A 21,713-nucleotide genomic window follows, 5' to 3' on the forward strand; every position below is an offset into this window, starting at 1 on the left:
ATATTGTTTAAGTCCCACTTTTCAAACTATTGTCAAACATCAAACAAAAAAACCCTGCGCATTACAGATATGCAAAGATACAAGTTCATCTCTACTTTTTTCAGGACTTGGAAAAACCAGAAGAGAAGGCAGGCCCTCAATGTCCTGTATCTTGTTGTACAGACAATCCTACACTGAAACCAATTACTCCTTTCATTGGAAGAATAATAGATAACTAAGAGATCTGTTTCTCTTGCCTTTGAATGTACATTGCTCTAATGTTAAGCTTTATTACATGCACAGAATATTCTGCATATATATATATATATATATATATATATTAGAATTGCCAGCACCCTACTCAGAGCCAAACCACCACCCATCACCTCAAACTCATCTTTTCCTTATTTTTAATGACCATTCATTCCTGTTTTCTCCTTTCAGCACTGGCATGGCATTGACTTCTTTTCCTTCACTACAGCATAAGGAGAGACCATTTAATTACCTAATTCCAGGGGCCCTCCCTCCATTCAACCCCTTATTCTATCCTTACTTTTTCCAACTTTTTGTTTTAGGATTTTCTGGAGCAAGTTATACAGCTCTGCTAATTTAAAAACATTTACTCCTAGTAGTTATTATTTACTCAATGTGTGCGAAGTATTTCACATCCTTCTGTCACAGAGTATAACAACATAGCTGGAAAAACCCAGAACATACCATAGTGGCATTCAAGAAACAATTGATCCCTTATCAGTAACTTCATTGTTTCATTTAAAGTATGGAACTGTCATGAGAATGATAGAAGAAACTTTGTGAAAGGGAAGAAAAACTGAAAGTAGAAAGAAATGAAAGCTAGAAAAGAAATGTTGTTTCTTAACTCGTTTTCAAGAAAAGTTAAAAAACACTGATTACTTAGGTAAGCAAACAAGATAATGAGGAAAGGGGAGAACTAACCTGTTGATAGAGGAAATCAATCTCTAGTCATTTTTTTTTTCTCCAAAGATGCAGGTTGATGCTTATGGTGAGGCATGGTAAGAAAATACACACTTACTAAGCCCCTTAAGAAGTCCCAGGAGACCACTACATGAGGTTTGAAAGAGGGTAGCCTGATTATTAGAAAATACAAAGGATTTAGAGATTAGAAATTATGAGAAAAGCTAAAAGAATACACAAAATATTATAAAGATAGAAAATATAAAGAGTGAGATTAGACAGAGTAACACAGAGCTGAGATCCGATCATGGGAATAATCCTTATCTGGGGAGGACAGCTGAACTGGTGCTACTGGTTCATTTATTAGTTAAACACCTCTAGCAACTTCCACACTTTGGTGTTAAGAAGGCTACAGATCGCACCTCTCCATGTTTCAACAGCACTGAAGTTTCACTTTCTCACATCTCAGACATGTTTATAGGGGGACTTCTGTACTTTTCAAAAGTCCTATAATATCTCTTTTCCATTGTCAGAATACTTTATTCAGAACAGCTTATTGCAATGCATTATATCACAGTTTGGGTTCCACTCTCCTGATCCTTTCTTTTATTGAATTGCTTACAAAATTAAAATAAAGTCTGATATACTAGCAATCTACAAAACTGGAAATAGAAGGATGAATTATCATCACAGTTTTACCATGGAAGTACAACATAACCTTAAACAACTCACTTAAGGTCATCTGCTTCAGTGGAAAATGAGCGCTCACCACACCCAGTTCACGGATGTATGGGAGAGCCCAGCATCTGGTAAGTGCTTGTAGAACCTCAGGTGCCAGATGCTGCTGAACCCCAGGTCACTGCCACAGGGTGGCCCAGCTGTATTCCTCAGCCCAATCACTTGAGCAGGGGCTGTAAGGAAGCCTCACTTATAGTTCAAAGTGGTACCTGGGTTATTGGCAAAGACAACCCATTCCTGTACTTTGCCCAGTAATGAAATGGAATACATACAAGAAATCCCAAATTGTACAGCTTTTGAATGAATAACAAGAGTACTTTCACACACAAAAACAACCAATATTAAAGTTACTGCAAGGTTTCAGATACATCAATTGAAGACATGAGCTATTACTGTTTGAAACGAGCACCTAGTAACAAGCTATTTCAACACCTTGACTATACACTGCTTTACCAGCTTCCACAGAGGACAAACATGACATTAAGAAGTGTCCGATACCACTGGAGAATACAAGTTTTATTTACCCTAACATCCAGAAAAACGAGTCAGCTCCCTAATAAACTAGTGGCAGGGAAGAGAAGCAGAGTTGCAAACCAGTTCCTATCACCCTCATCACAGCAAGGCAGAAGCATGGTTATTGCATTCTAAGGACAACAGGTTCAAGCCCTATCTCAGCTCAAACAGGCACATTCATGCATAAGCAGTTATTTCTGTAAGAATTAATTAGAAGGTTTATACACAAGTAACCAGAAGTAGGATTGGATCCACAGACATCTGGAATCATTACAAAATAGTTTACAAGGCTCTTATAAGCTCTTACTCTCCCACTCCAAAACATTACTATCTCTAACAGAAGAATTACCACCACAACTAAAAGAGCATGTTTATTTTACATTAAATTACTGAGTCCAATATGCATTTGTGTGTACACATATATAATATCTATATACACATACATACACCTTTTTCTTTTATGGAAAAAAGCAAATAGAACCAAGGAATTTCTTAGCTGACAAAGGTTTTCTTTGAAGCTTTCTTTCTAGGAGGTTAAGATGCATGACTTTAAAAGACAAAAAAAAATTAAAAGCTACCAGAGTCTAAATTATTTTAACTGCATACTACTTGTTGTCTGAATTGAAACACTGTTTAGTAACTGAACAGAACCTGAAACTAGTTGTCTTCTATGCAATTCTTCTGAAGATGTGAAGGTTCCTTACATATTTCTTACATCTACTAGGTTTCTTAATCAAGGTACCAGACATTTCGGTTTCTTACTCCTTTAAGTGCTGGCATATTAATCTTCTGTTAGATCAGGGCTTTGAGTTAAAATGTCACATTGGACACACAGGTTTCACTTTTAAGATTTCAAATGTCATATTTAAGATCCCATCAAAGCATTAAAAAAAGTTACAGATTCCAACTTCATACTGAGAATCTTCACAGATCAGTGAGTTCTCTTCCCTTCACAAAGCTTTTTGAAGTGACACCCCCATGCAACTGATCGCTGATCTGGGGACAAGAACCATCCACAGCTCAGCATAACCTTGGTAAATTGGGGCACACAAGGACAGTGGTGTGCTAAGATGCATAAATGGGATGTAATCCAACCGACACAGCTCACACCACCTAACGTGGTACAGTCATAGCATTGCATTGTCTCATTCCCAACTCATATAGAAGTTATTTCTGTTCATGCTTTTTAATAGTGCTTACTAAAATAATGCCATTACTACTTTGTGAAACACTGCAAAGCTCCAGTTCATGTTCTCAGTGCTTCAAACTCCTTTGAATTAACTCTGAATGTCCAAAAACCACACTTCAATCATAAATTTCTGTATTTCAGGCTCTAGTAAATTGCAAGTGATCTGAATACCCTACCTTAAAGCAACTTCAGTCTGCTAACATAGTCAAACTAGTTTGTCAGGAAGAAAAGCTATTAAAAACATGTAAATATTCAGTCTTGGTTGCATTCTTCACATACATGTCTTACTACATTACCAAAAATGTGGGAAGTATCCAGCACTTCATATGCTGGTGAATCATTCCTTGCTCCTCTGACAGTCACTTCTGACCAGCTGCAAATGTATTTGAAACATTAAATGAACAATTGACATATTATTTCAATTCTCCTGAATTGAAGTTTTATTAAAACCAGTCAAGAATAATCCTTCTGCAAACAACATACAGGAAGTACATTTATACTGAAACTGAACTTCCGCACTGATCAAGACATGGAGATCGACAACGGAGTAGTTATCCACCCACAGCCTGTGGAGAACCCCACACCGGAGCAGGTGGATTCCCAAAGAAGGTTGTGATCCATGATACGCCTGTGATCCAGCAAGCTCCTGGCAGGACCTGTAGACCAGCAGAGAGAGGACCCCACACAGGAGCAAGTTTGCTGGCAGAACTTGTAACCTCATGAGGGACCCACACTGGAGCAGTCTGCTCCTGGAGGACTGCAACCTGTGAAAGGGACCCACAGTGGAGCAGTTAATGAAAAACTGCAGCCCATGGGAAGGACTCAGGCTGGAGAAGTCTGTGGAGAACTGCCTCCTGTAGGAAGGACCCCACACTGGAGCAGAGAAAGTGTGCGAGTCCTTCCCCTAAGGAGGAAGGATAGAAGCAGGAACAATGTGCGATGAACTGAAGCAACCCCCACTCCCTGTCCACCTGCACCACTGAAGGGGAAAAGGTGGAAAAATTGGAAAAAAAAGCTGAGCCTAGGATGAAGGGAAGTGTGGGGGAAGGTGTTTTAAGATTTAGTTTTTATTTCTCACTACCCTACTCTGATTTGATTAAACCAATTTTCCCAAGTCAAGTCTGTTTTGCCCATGATAGTACCTGGTGAGGGATCTGTCCCTGTCCTTATCTTGACCCACAAGCCTTGCACTGTATTTTGTCTCCTCTATCCAGCTGAGGAGGAGATTGATAGAGCAGCTTTGATGGGTACCTGGCATCCAGCAAGGGTCAACCCACCACAGAGAGCAAAGCAGTAAGGTCAGAAGCCACAGGGAAAAAGCAGGGAATAACATACATGTTTCTGAAAGATGCCAATAGAATACTGAAAGATGGCTCATAAAAAAGCCACTAAAAAGTTAGGAAAATTTCAGGTCTAGAAAACAAGCATCCTATTCCACCTGTGAATGCCTCCCTAACCTCACTCAAATGTCTGCTTATAAAACAAAGGGAAAAGAACCAAATTATATCTCCTAAGTTAGATATTCTGTTTTAACTAGTGAACATCTGAATTTACTAGGACCATTTGCCCTCCTAAGTCTCCAAAACAAACAATCAAAAACTAATCTTAACATAGTTTTTCTTCTAAAGAGACAGATATGATAGATCTGCAAAAGGGACATCCAGAGATCCCACCCAACCTCATCTGTTTTGTGGTTCTGTAATCTTATTGGTTTGTTATTTGTTGTGGGTTTTTTTGTATTTTTAAGTCAGACTCCTTTCTTCATGCAACCATTTTTGCATAGCTATAGATTTTTAAACTACAAAATTAAGTTTTGAATTCTGTGTTTCAACAACCTGCTGCCTTTATGAGCCCAAGTACAGCTGAATGTAAGTACTTCTGTGGGAAGACACAGTGACACCTGACACTTCTTTGTCTCTGTATCTGGTAACTTGCATTCAGTGAAGAAAAGTGGTAAAGACCACAGGTACAGAGCCCAGCTGCAGTAGCTGCTTATCAGCAAGGAACTGATGGCCACCAGAGAGCCTGAAGTCTTTGCATTTCCAGGCACAAGCAGAGCACACCCCTGAGTGTTCAGCCCTTCTCCAATGCATAGTGCCTGAATGGCTAATGACCTAACACCAAGTTCTACAGAATAGAAAAGTGTATGTTGTTAGAGGGTAGGGCTGTTAATTAACCTACAGTGTACAAATTCTCAGTCCACAAAATTAATTGAAGTGTTTACTATGAAAGTCAACAAAGATGCTAATAGACTAGTTGCTAACCTCTGGGCATAACAGAACATTTGGACACTTTTTATTACAGTTTCAGGAAGCTGTCATACAAGCTCAAGAAAACACATGAGCTAACAGGAACTCACGCCAACAGAGTAATACCAATCCATCAATAATTGATCATATTCTTTCTTTGTATAACTAACTTTTATATATATATAACTATGATGACCCTAGCATAGTGCCTCTTTAAACAAAGAGAGAAAGTTGATATGCTCTGATAACAGCCCACAAAGGTAAACAATTCAAGAGGAAGCTTGTGAACATCCTAGAACTTCTATTAAATACCAAGAGGGAGTTTCCAAGTGTGGATTGCATATGGCCAAGTGTTTGTTCTTCCACTCCTCCAAAACACACCAGCAAGAGGAACGGTAGAAATGGAATGGAAACACTTCCCAGCTTCGCACTTCAACAAACCTGAAAAATCTGTAAGCAAACTTAGGGAATTAGCTTTTGGTTATGTGAGCAAGTAATTGCAAGATAGAGGACAGAATTTCCTAAGACACACTGCATGCATAGCACAGAATTGCCTGTGAAAAGGAGACCAAAACCAAAGTGCGTAACTAACAAACTTCTTGGCCAGCACCATTCCAAGAAGAAATTATAAGTATTCCTAAGATGTTTTTTGCAGGTGAATTGCAGTCAAGCAACACATTTTATAAAAGTTATATTACAGATTTTACCTTATGGTGATGCTTCAAGCAAAAGGAATTGTTTCCACAGCAGTACAATTTTATTCATGATTTAATTAGTTTTATTTTGGATCAGTTTAACTGGAGTAGGAGTAAGTTAAACTTCTTTTACTGAAATCTAATATAAAACAAGTTCATTATTTATTACCAATACAGGTTTAACTGAATTGGTTTATATAGACAAACTGAACCTATCCTGAAACTTCTTTTGCAAAGTATCTACTCCTGAAGTGTTTCATACAGATAGATGTAGCTTGGGATTTACCCTATTATTAACAGATCTGGTTGTAATTACATCACCTGAGTTTTATGCTACTTGGAAACATAACAGACCTAAAAATCACTTGCAGTCTCCAACAGAAGAAAATTAATGGAAGGTATCTTAAGTTTTACATGCAAGATAGTCCAGGGGTGAAGGGGAAGAGAAGACACTCTTTGAGCTGGCACTGCTCTCATCTCTACAGCAAGACTAGAACCAGGAAGTAATAAGTTTAGCTTTCAGTGCTGGACTTTAATCCATATAGCTTATGACAGCAAAACTTTTGATAACTCATGTTCATAACCACTGGTAAGAATTCTGCCCAGCTGAGCAATCTCAAAGACCCATAACACTCAAGTTTTATTAAGGAAATCAAAATATTACAGATCAGAAGTATCTAGATTTTTTCGCTTGGTGCTACTCTCATTGCATTACAACTCACTGTGATCTACACACGAACATCAGAAGCTAACAACATTAAAACACACGCATATATAAACCTAAGTCTTCCAAGTATCATAAATCCAATATAAGTGCTATCTTATTAAGCACACAACCCCAGCTTTCCAAGAACATTACAGTCCAAACTTTTCCCAAACCTGCAGCACTCACGCACAGCCAGGAATACTTTCCCAACACTATCTGCCAAAGATAAACTATTAAATGGACAGTAGGAACACATGAGCTAACCTACAGTCATGCAATCCCATTTGCAAAGGAATTAGTATATTTTATGACAAAGAAGCTCCACAGCGTTGTCTGTATCAAAGACCTCAGGAGCAGAGGATGTATGCCTAAGTTTTGCATGGAAAAAACCCAACCTTAATGTTCAGCTATGACCACTAGAGTGTCACAATGAACAACACATGCCAAGTCATTGGACCTCCAGCAAACACATACTAGAGAAAGAAAATGAACTACCAGAAAAAGATTTTTCAGGATCAAGAGAGGGTAATGGCAGTTTTGAAGGTGTTTGAATACAATGATTTTGTAAAATGGTCTGGTCTCTTTTTCCACCCCCCATTACCCAGTCAGTATATTTCATGAGTTTATTTCTGCTATCCACAGCCTCAGAAATGCATTTGCTTCCTGAGAAATCATTATTAATTTCTGTGATAGCAGCTTACTCACAGAGGAGGAAAACAAAACAAAACAAAAAAAGCAGTAAGAGACAACGTCCCTCCCACACCCCTAAAACAAGAACTCCTTCCTTCACATCACAGTCTAAATGTTCAATGACATCATTTGGGGAGGAAAACCGATAGTTCTTATCTTGTTAACATACTTCTTGTTTTGAATTGTTGTTACTATTTTTCTTTCCTCTTCTCCAATTTAAGAAATTTGTCTTGGACAAAATAAAATACCCAACTGGCTTAGCTGTTCCCTATTAAAGATTTGTGTAACCAAGGAATGCTACACAAAAAACAATCAGAAACAATCAGGTGATATTTATTAGCACTGATGAGATACTACATTTGCCCTAGTCGGTGTCTCCTGACTCAGAACAACAAGAAATAAACCAAAAAGCCTAATTTTAAACATGCTTCTCTACAGGTAACACAGCACTGCCTGCTGCACTCATATGCAAAAGTGTATTAATGAATTTGCTGGCGTATCTGGCTACAATGCAAATTAATGCCAAGGCTTTTTAGTTCATCCATTTTTCAAATCCCCAACATCACTAGAGACTGCCAATCAAGGACTAAGCAAATTAAGTGTTCTCTTTAAGGGCTTGATTTGTCTCTGTACACACATTAGCTGTAACTTTCCTGTTTGGCTAAAAACAGGAGGAATCAATTTGTCTTACCATCATGTTATCCAAACACAGACTTACAAAACTGTGATTAAAACACTTCTGTACAACCTTGGCAATGTTAACTTACCAGCTGTACACTGGAGAGAAACATTAAGTTACAAAGGAAGAAGAGAGAAAGAACAAATGCACTATTTAGACAGCATACCTTCCCCCCCCCAACCAGAACAACAGCTACTATTTTCCAGGGTCAGCATTTCACAGAATCTTATTCATAATAAAACAGAAGCCATCTTATCCCATACAGTTTAAAAAAATGCATTTTTTAAAAAAGGTATTATTAAGTTATCTAAAATGCATGCTTTATTCTACTAACCACAGTAGAAACACATAAGGTTATTCATCTTATTTAAGAAGCAAACTTCCAGTATAAGTAGCCTAAAGTAGTGTAATGAAATAGTCAGCAGGAGGGGGAACCCTCATACTAAGTATTTTATACATAGATTATTTTTATATTATCCTTGGTGCCTAAAAATCCCACATGCACACAAGGGTGAGGTGATCTGAATACACACATGAAAGAAAAAAACAAGTATTTCACTTTGGGTCTTCTATAGCACATGTTACTGTTACTGTCACGCTTCCCTGACTCTAGATGTTCAGACGCAGATCATGTCTACAGGGACACTCAGATAAATTAAATGGAGATGAGAAATCAACACATGCAAGTTAACAGCAAATTCAGTCCCCACAGCAAACACTCTTGCACAGGAGTAAAACACCCCTTTCTTTCCATAGCACAACTCTTCACAGACCTGTTTCCACTTGGAAATTCCTTTACCTGGGGAGCTATCACCAAATGGCAATTGGGCTAACTTCCAAAATAGTGCTTTCACTCCACTGTAAAAATGTCACAGTATTTTTTATTTTACTGATTTATCTTAGTGCATCTTTTAAGGTGCCATCCAAATTTTAGGGCATATTCTTAAAGAAAATCATGAGTATACACAAGGGAAATTAGTGTGGCATGACTACAGCATAACTGTACCCCCCCAGGCAGAAAGGCCCTAAAACATTTCACTGCAAGAGACCTTTTTCAAGTAATTTATCAAGCAGACTACCACCAACCCCACAGGAGATCATTCTTCCTAGGGACAAGAAACTGTACAATTATATTTCACAGAAGGTGGGGAAAAAAATCCCAAACAACTCATCATAATGATTATTCACACTTACAAACTACCAAAAGTATTTATTTTTTGTGCATTACTACCAAAATCACCACACTTGGAGTTTTTAAGGCTTCATTAAAATAGCTAAGTAGACTTACAGAAAAACTCAGGAGCTAAAGGGTTCTTGGAAACTACAGATGTGGAAAAGAAATCTGTAACTTGCTAACTCAGTGTATCACCAGCAAGGTACAACTTCCCTGCTCTCTGCTTATTCCTCTCTTATAAAACAGACAGCAGGTCAGAGACCCCCTCTACAGTTACAGAATCACAGAATGTTTTGGGTTGGAAGGGACCTTAAAGATCATATAGTTTCAACCCACCTGCCATGAGCAGGGGCACCTCCCACTAGACCAGGTTGCTCAGAGCCCCATCCAACCTGGCCCTGAACAATTCCAAGGAGGGGGTATTTATAGCTTCTCTGGGCAACCTGCTTCTATGTCTCACCAGCTTCACAGTAAAGAATTTTTCACAATATCTGTTCTAAATCTACCCTTTTGCAGTTTAAAACTGCAGTTAGATCTGCAGCTTTGAACAGATGTCATAATACAAAAAGAATCAAGATCCTATATGGCCATGTTCCAGTACTTCAGGAAGTAGAAGACCAAGGTCCTGACTGCCTCAGTAAGGTTAAGGACAAAGAGATGCCAGATGATCTCCATCACATGAGCAACAACTCTTAAAACTCTTAAGATAGGTGTCATGAGTCTGTGGAGCCTGTTCAAGCAATGAAAAGCAGAAACACTAGTTCTGACTCACAGAAGGAAAACATCTAAGCTGAAGACATCCTAAAAGACAGCTTCTATTTAGAGAAAGAGGGATTTGCAAAGTGATGTAATACCTAAACTGTAACTCCTCCACTTGACAGAGGGCAAAGTAAGATGAAAAAAGAGTAACACATTTCTCTAAATAATGGTAAATATTTCCTTGACCTTCAGACTTCAGCAACATCAGTGCAACACGAGACGATAAAGAAGACAGATGCTGCAAGTTTTACTTTTCCACTAGCAAACCCAGTTCAAACAGAAGGCAGGGAAGGCAGCGGTGGTCGTTTCACTGGACTGTCAAGGTTACTCCTAAAACCTTGTGTTGGAAGAAGATCACTAGATTCGCTTAACGTTAGCTGGCCGGGCTTGTGCTGCTCCTCACCACCCGGAGAATCTCCCCAGGAGGAACGACGGGGTCACGACCACTGCCGGGCTGCAGCAACGGCACCAGGCAGCGCGCGGGCTTTCGGGCCGCCGTCAGAGCAAAGCCTCCTGCCGGGGAGGTGCGTGGCTGCAGGGCCGGGACCCACCCCGCGCCCCGCTCCGACGGCTAGGGAAGGCGGGCTGCGCAGCCAGGCGCGCCGCTGCCTCACCCCAGCCGCCCGGCAGACAGCGCTTCGCGGCCGCGGAGCTCCGCGGGGTCCGGCAGCGCCCGCCTCGCCGGGCCGCCCGGGAACAGCCACCTCCCCTCGAGGGCACAAACCCGACTGCCTCGGCCCGGCACCCGCGGCGGTCCCGGCGTGGGGGTCGAGGCGGCGGAACGCCACTGTGGAGTTAATCGTTAACTCGCTGTCCGGCTTCCTCAGAGAACTCCTCGCGCGGGCTCCCCGTGAGCCCCAACGGGGAGGGAGGGAGGGAGGGAGGGCGGGCGCGGCGCCACCACCGAGGTAGCCGGTGGGCACAGCCCCCCCGCCCGCCCACGGCGACCGCGACCTGCAACGCGGGGGCTACCGCCCCCCACACTTACCTTCCCGCCGGCTCGGCTCGGCCCGGCTCCCCTCCTCGCCGCGGCGGCGCGGGCGATGCGCGGAGTGGAGAACCGCGCCGTGCCCCGCGGCGGCGGCCGCCGCGCTGCCAGCGCCGAGGCGTGAGGGCGGCCCCACGTGCGCCGGCTGCGCCAATCGGGGCTGCCGGCGGGCCGCCCCCCGCCCCCGCCCCGGCCACCGCCGCCACCGTCCCGGGCCGCCCGCGAACCGGCGGCGGGGAGGTCGGTCGGGGAGTGAGCGGTGGCAGCGGGGGCGGGAGCTGGTTTTGGAAGGCAGGAGGAGATAAGCGCGTTGGGACGGGAGTTCGGGATTGCTGGAGGGGAGGGAACAAAGAAATCCCAAATGCTGTTGACCGCGGCTGGGCTCCGCTTCCGCACCCGCGGGGCTGCCGCATAGCCGGACCGGCGGCAGCAGCGCCTCTCCGCCGGAGCGGAGGACGTGCACGCACCGCGGCGGCGGCCGGGGGAGGCCCCGCGGAGGCGGGATTCAGCCGCGGCCGGAGCTCCGCTGCGCTGGACCGGGCGCTGGGCGGGCGGAGGCGCCCGGTGCCTGGGTTAGAAGAGTTTAGAGGTCCAAACCTCCAACGTGAATGTCTAAAGCATCCTTTCAAGCTCTCTCGTGAGTTTGGCAGCACTGAGTGTGCTGAGGGAAACAGAAATACGTTTACACCTTATCACAGAAAGGCCGCAGTGTACTTGGATCTGGCATTCCCGAATGGCCCGAAGATAAAGCAGCGCTTAATGAGTCCGTCCCTCAGATGTGGGCAGGGCAGCTTAGGCCCACAGTGAGCTTCCTAAAAGCCGTTACATGTTGCTCATGGAAGAACCAGACTTCAAACAAATATTAACGGAAGGTTGTTAATCCAGGCTCAGAGGGTGTATCTGGAAAGAAATTCTGCTGCTGTACTTTCTACTTTGGATATTCGTGACAGACAGCTTCAGCACCACACGCTGCCAGAGCTGCTGTGTGCTCGCTAGGGCAGTACTGGGAACGGAATGCTTGAAAGCAGTTAAGCTGGTTAATAAGAAAATAAACGTTCTTTAAATACTTTTTTTTTTTTTTTAATTTGCAACACTGCATTTTTGTATGATTGTCAACATGAATTGTAGTTAGTACAATTTTCATTCATTAGTGAAAATGATAGTTGACTGTTCGCATGGTGTGTATGTATTTTGATCCCATAATTTAATCTAATGGTTGTTGATGGTTACATAGTGGCAGTTGTTCACTTCCACCTCAGTTTTTCCGTCCATTACATGTAGCTGTATTGTTGCACCGTTAGATCTCTCTTTTAAATGCTCTGAAATCCATTAAATTACTCATATTAATTTCATTGAATGTTGTGAGTGTGATGGAAATAGGCCAATCTACTTTTGTTGTAGGCAACAGCCTCCTACAAATGCCTTATTTATATATAAAGAAGTTCAGCCCCCAGTGGCCTTCAGTTTTCCCTGCAGATTAAAATCACATTTCCAAACGATAGATCCTTTTTTGTGTGAGTCTGGTTACCGACAGACTTGAATGGCTCCAGCATCCATGTACTTCTGGCCAGATGCACAGCCATGAAAAGAAAACAGGGAATACAAGCCACAGTTCTGAAAAGCAAAGTTACTTTTTCATGTAGTATTAAGGGGGATGGGAATCTGAGCATTGAGACCTTCAAATAGTTAATCACTACCTTTTATAGAAAGATAAACTTGGGAACATCCACATATGTGATCCATTTTTATCTACTATCTCAATAGCAAGTCTTTTAAGATGTCATGCAACTTCTGTGCAACCATACAGACTATTAACCCTGAAGCTGAGATGGTGGTTTAATTGTCTGATTCCAGAAACCAAGAAGAAAAAAAGCTGAGTATGCATTCAGGAACACTGAAAATGACACATTTAAGCCCCTTTACTTTTAATCCCTTTTTTTTTTTTTTTTTTAATTCTAGTGTATTTAGTGTGATATCACTGTTTGTGTGTGTGTGGTTTTCTCTTTTTTCTTTGCCTGCATGTTCTCTGGAGGCAACATTTTTCATATAAGAGTAAAAACTGAAGTCCAGCTTTTATTTTTGCAGCTACTCAAACCTTTCAAATGTGTCTCATTTTTGCCTCCATCATCTTTTCAACTGTTTGATTTTGCTGAGTTTATTGTTGCTACTACTAGAAAAGATAGATTGTATCGATGGACTTTAGTTTATATTTAAGCCTATAGCCTGTCATTTACAACGACTTGTACTGTTCTTCTACAGTGTTTTCTTCGATGCCCTTGGGCTTATCAGGCTGAATGGCAATCTTGTGTTCAGCCATTGTTCTCATCCTAGGACTGGATACAGTTACTAGTCAGACAGATTCAGCACACCAAAACAGTCCAGCAGGCTTCAGCCAAAAGGGTCTAGGCGAGCAAGTGGATTTACATGTGTAAGTAGCCCTAAACAACTCAAAAAAGATCTGCCAGAAAACCATGTGAACTGCTTACCATCTTCATAGTAAAACAGGACATGTGTTTGTATCTCTCCTACCCCAGTTTATAGTTGGTTATCTCAGTACAAATTAATCTCATCTCTAACCTAAACATTCCTTGAAGCAATAGCTTAGTGTATTGATGAACTATATGGAGAGAGGAGCTGTGTTCTGGGCTTTGGATTTCTCAGGCTGCAGTGCTATGGGAGCCAGAAATAGGCTGTCACCTGCATAGGGTTCTCGTCTTGCTAATTGTTCTAGCCCTCAGATCAGAAAACCCCACGTAGCAAATCCAAGCCTGTGATTAAAAGCAATTGGGTGACTCAGGGGACTTGGTGGGTGTCAGGGGCAGGCTCTAGAGCAGCCAGTGTCCCTGTTGCCTAGTGGGAAGGCAGACAGCCTCAGAGTCAAGAGGTGGGGTCTGTGGAGAGTTGACAGCAGGAGGGGTAGAACTTTGTGCAACATGGGTAAAAGCAGAAACTAGTAATCTGTAATGAACAGCATGTATATTGCAAAACCACAGCAGAAGATCCCTTATGTATCACCTGAAGGACTGTAACTGTTGGTTTTTTGTTTCTGAATTAAATAAGCAGTATTACTTTTTATAATGATGGAAGAATGCATCCATATGTAAGAAAGTAATTGGACAAAATTATACCTCTGTTTTTTTAAAGATACAGTAAATTTTTAACATAAAAGTATATTTTCTGTAGCCCTTGCTGAGTCATATTTTCTTCTGGAAGTACTCAGTATTAGCAAGTGTTGCTTAACAAAAATAAATTTGGTACAATTTGGTCTACAGAATTAATAGGACTTACTAAAATTTACAAGAAATACCTTATTTCCGTAACACTGAAAGAACAACCAAATGCATTGAGGCTGGGAAGCAAGGCAGACTGGACAAACAACACTTCAAAGAAAACATCTTGGGCACTTGGGATATTCTATAGTGGGGTCTATATGACATGTAAAGCAAAGGAAGTATTTCATCTGACAGAACTGTAAAACAAGAACAGGAAGTTTTGATACTTCAAAATATAATTAATAATCCAGTATGTGGAGGATGCTGTTCTACAAGCTAGTTTTTTCTTTCTTTAATACAGACAAATAGAAGCACAACAGAAGGTAGAATAATATTTCATAATGGTTTTTTCTTTCCTCTGTTTCTTCTCTGATATCTTATGATATTTATTCATTTCTTGTTTATATTAAAAGCAGTATCCCTAACTGCAAACTCAGGTCTCTTCTAAGGTTCATCTCCAATTAAAAATTGAAATGCTTAAGTACGAACACTGCCCAAAAGAAATAGCTCTAATTTGGTTTTCAGTAAGATAATATCAACATTATAATATATATATACGCACATGTCTGTGTGTGGAAAACCCAAATCTCAAATCACCAGGTTACATTAGAACTGTCCGCTTCCTAAAATGAATGTGCTGGAGCTTGTTGTCACAGACCAGTTTAAAAATAGCTATATAAGAATGAGATGAAGAATTGTTACCCATGACTGGTGATATCTCAGAAAGCTTCCAGACACACAGCAAGACAGTGGGGAGCACAAGTGAACCACAAAGGTCTTGGAAATGTTTGTGACATTTTCCTAAATCTGAAAATATGCACTTTTCTGACAAGACATACAGGCAGCAGTGGGAACTTTAAAGGGCTTTAATCAGTGTGTACTTATAGGTCTTGAAAGACCCTAGCCTTTTATTAGATCTGGTAGGCTTAGTCACTAATTATGGGTTTGTCTTGAACAGCAGATAAAATCTCTGGATAATGTTTATGATTACCAGGGGAGTGACATCACATACTGCTTGGCCTAACAAAGAGTGTATGACTTGACCACAGAAATTCTAATGTGATTCGTAATATGGTATAGGGAATGCAACATAAAATTATATATAATTTGCACCATATGACTTTCTGTTTATCATCACTAAGTGACTAGTATCATCGCCATGTGGAGACTGGTGTTAAAGATCATGGGGTTGAGCATGAAAACCACGGGCTTTAGAATGGTTAGAAACATGCTTTCATAACTGTTCATTTAAAAAAATTTACAATTGAGGATTTTTTTTTATTTGGAGTCAAGAGTACTTAGAAAAATTATGGCAATTATTTGAAAAACACCCTTCACGGTAAAGAGGAGAAAAAGCAGCCAGCACTAGATAATTTACTGTGATGCCTGTACAAAGCACTTGTGTAATGTTTTATCAGCTCTTAGTATTGTTTCCTAAATCATATATCAGATTAGCTAATACAAATATGTTCCTTACTTAGAAACAAGTTTATTTTTCAATTGAACTTGCAGATGTGAATAAAAAAAGGAAAAAAATATTTGATGAAAGTTTTGTTCTCCCAGAAAACCATTCAGTTGATTTTTTATTATTGCAGTGATTAAAGACCCTAATTTTGATAAAGATGTAAGACATTATGTGGTTTTATATTTTAAATATAAAATGTACATTAAATGTATTTTTGACAAAATAAATACTGTGTTTGAAAGAGCTTGATAATACTGATGAGAAGGTTTAAAGACCATGTAGATAGATAGCTAAAGATACCCTATGTGCTGGAGGACACATTAAAAAGAGATTTTTTGAAACTGTAGTATTTTTCAATATGATGATGTTGACTTCACAATTGTTTATGCAGATGCACAGTTTTCAAAAGCTCCTCCTTCTGACTTCTAGTTTTTCATATGCAAATGACAAAATTAAGGTCAAACTACCTTGTCTTTCAGTTGACTGTGAAAGATGACTGAATGCTGTCACTTCTGTGTGCACTTTTCTGGATCCATAGCTAATTACATGTATGCACATACATGCACACACCCTGAATTCCAATTTTCTGAAAAAAAATTGTTACCCAGTCTTACATTCTCTTTGAAGAAAAATCTAATACTATGAGAGACTAGATGCTACAAGCAGAAATCCTTAAAGCAAACTGGCAATGCAATGGAATCCAGTGCAAGTGAGGCCCAGACATATCAAAACCTGCATCTTCAAATGCAATTTCAAACTTCTTGGTGCCTCAGACTTAAACAACTATTTAAAATGGCCAAAATTATATACATGAGAGAGAAATATAAATAAGAAATATAAGCATAGAAGAAATTTTCTAAAGCAAGACTATGATTGCACAGCAGGTAGTCAGTTTGGGACAGAAGAGGCTTTGGTCTGTAACTTTGTCCTTTTGGTGAGAGGGCCTGCTTTTCTTCACAGATCTTACAGATGTAACTATAGTAATTTTGCTACAGCCACAGTATTGTATATGGGTAAAACTGCAAAGAAATTCTTGGTGATGAGAGTGATAATACACAGGGAGAGATGGGTTGCAGAGACAGTGGAATAATGATCACTGAGAAGGCCAAATCTGTCCTTGAAATTAGCCCTTCTTTGAGTTTGGTCCTTGACTGTTAGATGAAGAACTGCGAGGACTCTCTGCCTAAGGCCAGCACAGAAATTCAAAATCTACCTGTGAAGGTTTTATCCTGACATGGCACTGGGGGGGTGCATGAAAAGGTGTACCAGGACTGTGGCAAGCTCTGCAAAGCTCTCCTCTGTCCTTGTGGTGAGTCAGAACTCTGGTAAGACAGGGAATGTTTCTTGTAACCTTCCATATAAAATTATTCAAGATGCCACTATTGTATTGTCTTTTCTAACTAGTTTGTATATTGCTGAATCTTCAAAGTGGGAATAAGTATACAGAAACATTCCAAGGAGGCATTTTAGTATTGGAAAAATGAAACCCCTGCTTATAAAAACTCATCATAGGCAGGACACAATAATAAGACATGCTTTTGACATACGCACACACTCAACTGTTAAAAATTTTCACTCACCAATATTACTGCTTACTTTTTTTTTATTATAATCATCAAATAAAACCATAAAATCAGAAAATTCCTATATGCAGAGCAGTTGTCACAAATTGGAAGAACATAAATCCTAGAGGATCTTTAAGATCTTGCCAAGCTTTGTTCTCTGAAACTTGGATAAGTTGTTCTAATGAATATGTTCACCTTTGTTTCTGCAACCAAGTTGAAAATAGTCTCAAAGTTCTCTGTAGCATAGACTTCATATGTGAAATAGTGTTAATTTGAAGGCTAGATTTTAGTCTGCTTCCTGAAAAATCAACCAGAGGCTCTGTTAAGGAGTTAACACTGAAGGAGGTTTACTGATTGCCAGTGCTGGAAATTGTACTGAAATTATATTAGACACAATTTATATGGACAGGTTGCTTGGACAGGAACATGTGCATGTAGGAGAATGTGCTTTTTTAGAATAGTAAAGATTATCAGATTATTGGATTCCAGTTACAATTTGATAACTGTAAAATACATGTCCATATCAATGAAGTCTTTTCTTCAGATTCAGAAAGAATCGAATCAATGGCCTTAGGGAAGAAATTAATGAGGTTTTTAATGAACATAAGTTTTAAAAAGTTTTTATGTAGATCTGTAGGTATATCCTAGATACGTATGTACGTAGATATGTATCTCTGGACATACTGTTTAACCTTAACACCTTGCAGAAATAATCCCGATCCTCAAAGACTCAGTGCAAGTGCCCTTACAATTTCTGTGGTAGAGGTGAAACTGCCTTGGAAGTGAGGCCTAAATAATTAAAAGCTGTGCACTAACTCATGGCATGGGCTCTCTCTTGCCCAGCAAGACTGTCAGGAGCAATAGAGCTCATGATCCTCACTTCAGAGTAAACCTTGGATTTCAGTCAGCTCCAGCACTGTAAACATCTCAAACCTTCAAAGGGTTTCATTGCATACAGCAGAGGATAGAAGCAAGCACGAGTGTTTAATAGCTTTGAGTTTCGTTTAGTATTTAAGAAAATTGATTTTCAACTCATACATAGCATAGTACCCAGCCTCTCCAATCATTTAAAAAATCATCTAGGTGAAGTGAAATGGCTTTGTGTATCTGACAGTGAATTAAATACCCAATGGACAATTTTTCACTGATGATTAGCTCATTAAAGGCACCATTCCCTGAGAGAGCTACTCAAATCACATTTGTCAAAATAAGCAGCTGTGCATGTACATATGCTCAAACACACACATATATACATACATATGTGCACAGAAAGATAAAACAATAGATGTTCATGTTTTTTATTTATTTCAAAACTGGATTCTAATCAACACTGTGATTTTTAACCTAAAATTACTTACCAAATAATATAATTGATAGCACCACCAGATTTCTTTAAATACTAAAAAAGCTGATTTGATAGCTGTAGTCAATATATAGACATAATAAATTTGGGGGATGGAAATGAATGAATTTACAATACAGCATTTGAAGAATTTGAGAATACATAATGGAAAGGTATTTTTAAATTAACAATCTTGAGGATTTAAAAAAGAACGATTGAATTTCCTTCGTATTAAAAAATTAATGTCACTGCACACCTTTATGTGGCCAGTCAAGTTAACTTTCCAAGATGGATTATAAACTTCCCAAGTACTTGAACCTTGCTCTCCTGAATACTCAGAGATTAATTTTTAAGTGTGGTTCATGCTGACAAGCTTTCATTCTTCATATGACAGTAATGATAGTCAAACTATCCTTTCCTTTCATGTCATTAATGTTCCTCAAAAATGTTTTTTATGAAAAATTAGACATACAAAAAGCAACCAATCTCTCGAATATACTCAGTTCTCAAAGTACGTTCAGTACTGTTACTAGAAAAGTTTCCTGTGACATATTTAAACTAATGATACACAAAATATTAGAGCTGCCTTTTGTTGTTATTCTGTTTGAGAGAAATTATAATGCATACAATTAATGAATAAAATCCAGAATTTGTTTCCAACAAAACAATCACTCCTCTCCCTTCAAACACTAACCTCAGATTTACTAGCGTATCACCAACTTGAAGTTAACACTTCATTATGTTACATATTTTACTTTTGAGTCCTATGCTGTAGTATAGGGTAAATGAGAAAACAAAATATGTGTAGACAGTGAGAGCATGTGAGAAGAAGATAAGTGTAGACAGAATTCATTTTTATTCCATTTCTAGGCCATTTAGTTGTAATCTGCCACATTGTCACCGTGTTATATTTCACTACTATGCTATTTTTAACCTGTATATCTCTGGCAAACAGGTAGGATAAATTTTTTGCTTTATAAGCAATTTATTGTATAGATAAGTAGTATTAGAATCAGCTTTCATTTACATCATATTGGCTAAATGAAAAATATTTTTGGATATTGGTTGTATTTGCTCACTTTTGTGGCTAAAGATAAATGTTTTTTCTTTTTTTCAAATTTTTTTGTTTTGTTTTGTTTTTTTTTGTTAAGGAAAACAAGACAAGAAAATATCACTGTTATGCAGTTTCTGTCTCATAAGACTTGATTCCCTGTAAGGGGAAGTAGAAGAAAGTAGTCAAGCCAAGAATTCCTAAAATGAAAATGGAGAGTTGAGGAAGAGAAAAATCATTAACTGATACACTCTTGTTCAAATACAAGTGATTATTTTAAAAGTTAGTGTGTGTGAATGGGTCTATTACTTTAGCTAACATATATGACCAATATAAGTGATAAACATTCTGCTCTGAAATGTGCATGTTGACCTCGCTGATTTCAGTTATATTATTTTTCTCTTCATCTTCTAATCTCTCCAACATTTTCTATTGATTTTTCCTTTCAATAGAATTTTTTCCTTGTGTACTAGTGAAAAATATTTGTGAGACTGGAAAAACATATTTTTGTTCAGCTGAAGTTCTTCATACATATACAAAATAAAATAAAATAAACAACAAAAAAACCCAAACAAACAAACCAAAACCATCCCCTACTGATTACAGCCTGTAGATCAAACCCAAAAGACATTTTCTCTTTTCTAGTAGTATCTTTTATCTGGATGTCTTTAATATTCCTCTGTGCAACAGTGCAGAAGCAAGTACTTGTGATAATAAAGCCTTCTCCTAAGATAATAGAGTACACTGCATACATAGTATGATATACAGATAACCAACCACACTATATCCTTTAAGACGTTAAGGCAGTTTAAATGAAATAAATTGAAAACTTCATGGATTTCTGTATATTTTTCAGAAAACATTTGATTTCCAAATACTCAGTGATCTGTGATTTTGTTCTCAGGTGTGAATAATGAGAACTCTGAGTCTGGAATTATAGCTAGAATGAGTGTGTATTATAAAAAACAAAGCTAAATTAAACTAGGGAAAACCTAGGGAAAAAAAATGGTTCTGTTTGTACCTAAGGCCATTCATCATGCTCATGCAAAGGGGATCCCTATGCCCTCAGAACACTAACTAGTGCAGATTAGAGTAGGACCAGGTATGAATAAAGAGAGTACTTACTATGGCAGTTACAACTGCATGCTCTGTGGGCATGTGGGCTGCTATTCCAGATTGCCTGGTGTTTTTCCTCTGCTTGTCTACATAGCACATTGAGGAGGCTTTTGGCACCTGGTTTCTAGGCTCTACTGTTTCTTGAGCTCAGCTGTGCAAAAAAGCCCTCCATAGAGAACCTTATCACTACCAGGACACCAATACCTTTCAGCTCAGTCATTTTCAGGGTTCTTTTTGGAAGCCTTTCAGGTCTGCAACCTGACAGCAGCCTGACATTGGAAATGGAGTTGTGCAGTCACTGAATGGTGAGCCCTCTCTCCTGCTCTCCAAAAACTACAGAGCGGTAGGCTGTGAGCAGAGCTGGTAGTGCCACTGGCGCATCTGACTGCCAGATGTCTGTCTCGTTTACATCCAGACACCTACACCAGATAGTGTCTGGACCCTGAGGAAGATACTGAGTGCTGTAGAGTGTTGATCAGTGAAGGGACAGCTTCCAGATGAAAGAGTTGATGCCCACGCATGTAAATCTGTGCTGAGTTCACTCTGCTGCTGCTGAAGTAGATAACTGACATTTCTGACAGCCAGAAAGCCTACTGCTGACTGTCATCTG

At 39.5% G+C, this 21,713-nt stretch overlaps 1 protein-coding gene across 2 annotated transcripts in view; it reads right to left on the reverse strand.

Moving 5' to 3' along the window:
* Positions 1 to 11,332, reverse strand: part of STXBP6 (syntaxin binding protein 6) — a 110,562-nt gene extending 99,230 nt beyond the window's left edge. For both annotated transcript variants that reach the window (XM_051621267.1, XM_051621266.1), the window contains exon 1: positions 11,293 to 11,332. The gene's annotated coding sequence lies outside the window, so the exon portion shown is untranslated. The remainder of the gene's footprint in view (positions 1 to 11,292) is intronic.
* Positions 11,333 to 21,713: the final 10,381 nt, after the last annotated feature.

Source organism: Apus apus, chromosome 5, assembly GCF_020740795.1.
Source record: "Apus apus isolate bApuApu2 chromosome 5, bApuApu2.pri.cur, whole genome shotgun sequence".
Taxonomy (NCBI): Eukaryota; Metazoa; Chordata; class Aves; order Apodiformes; family Apodidae; genus Apus; species Apus apus.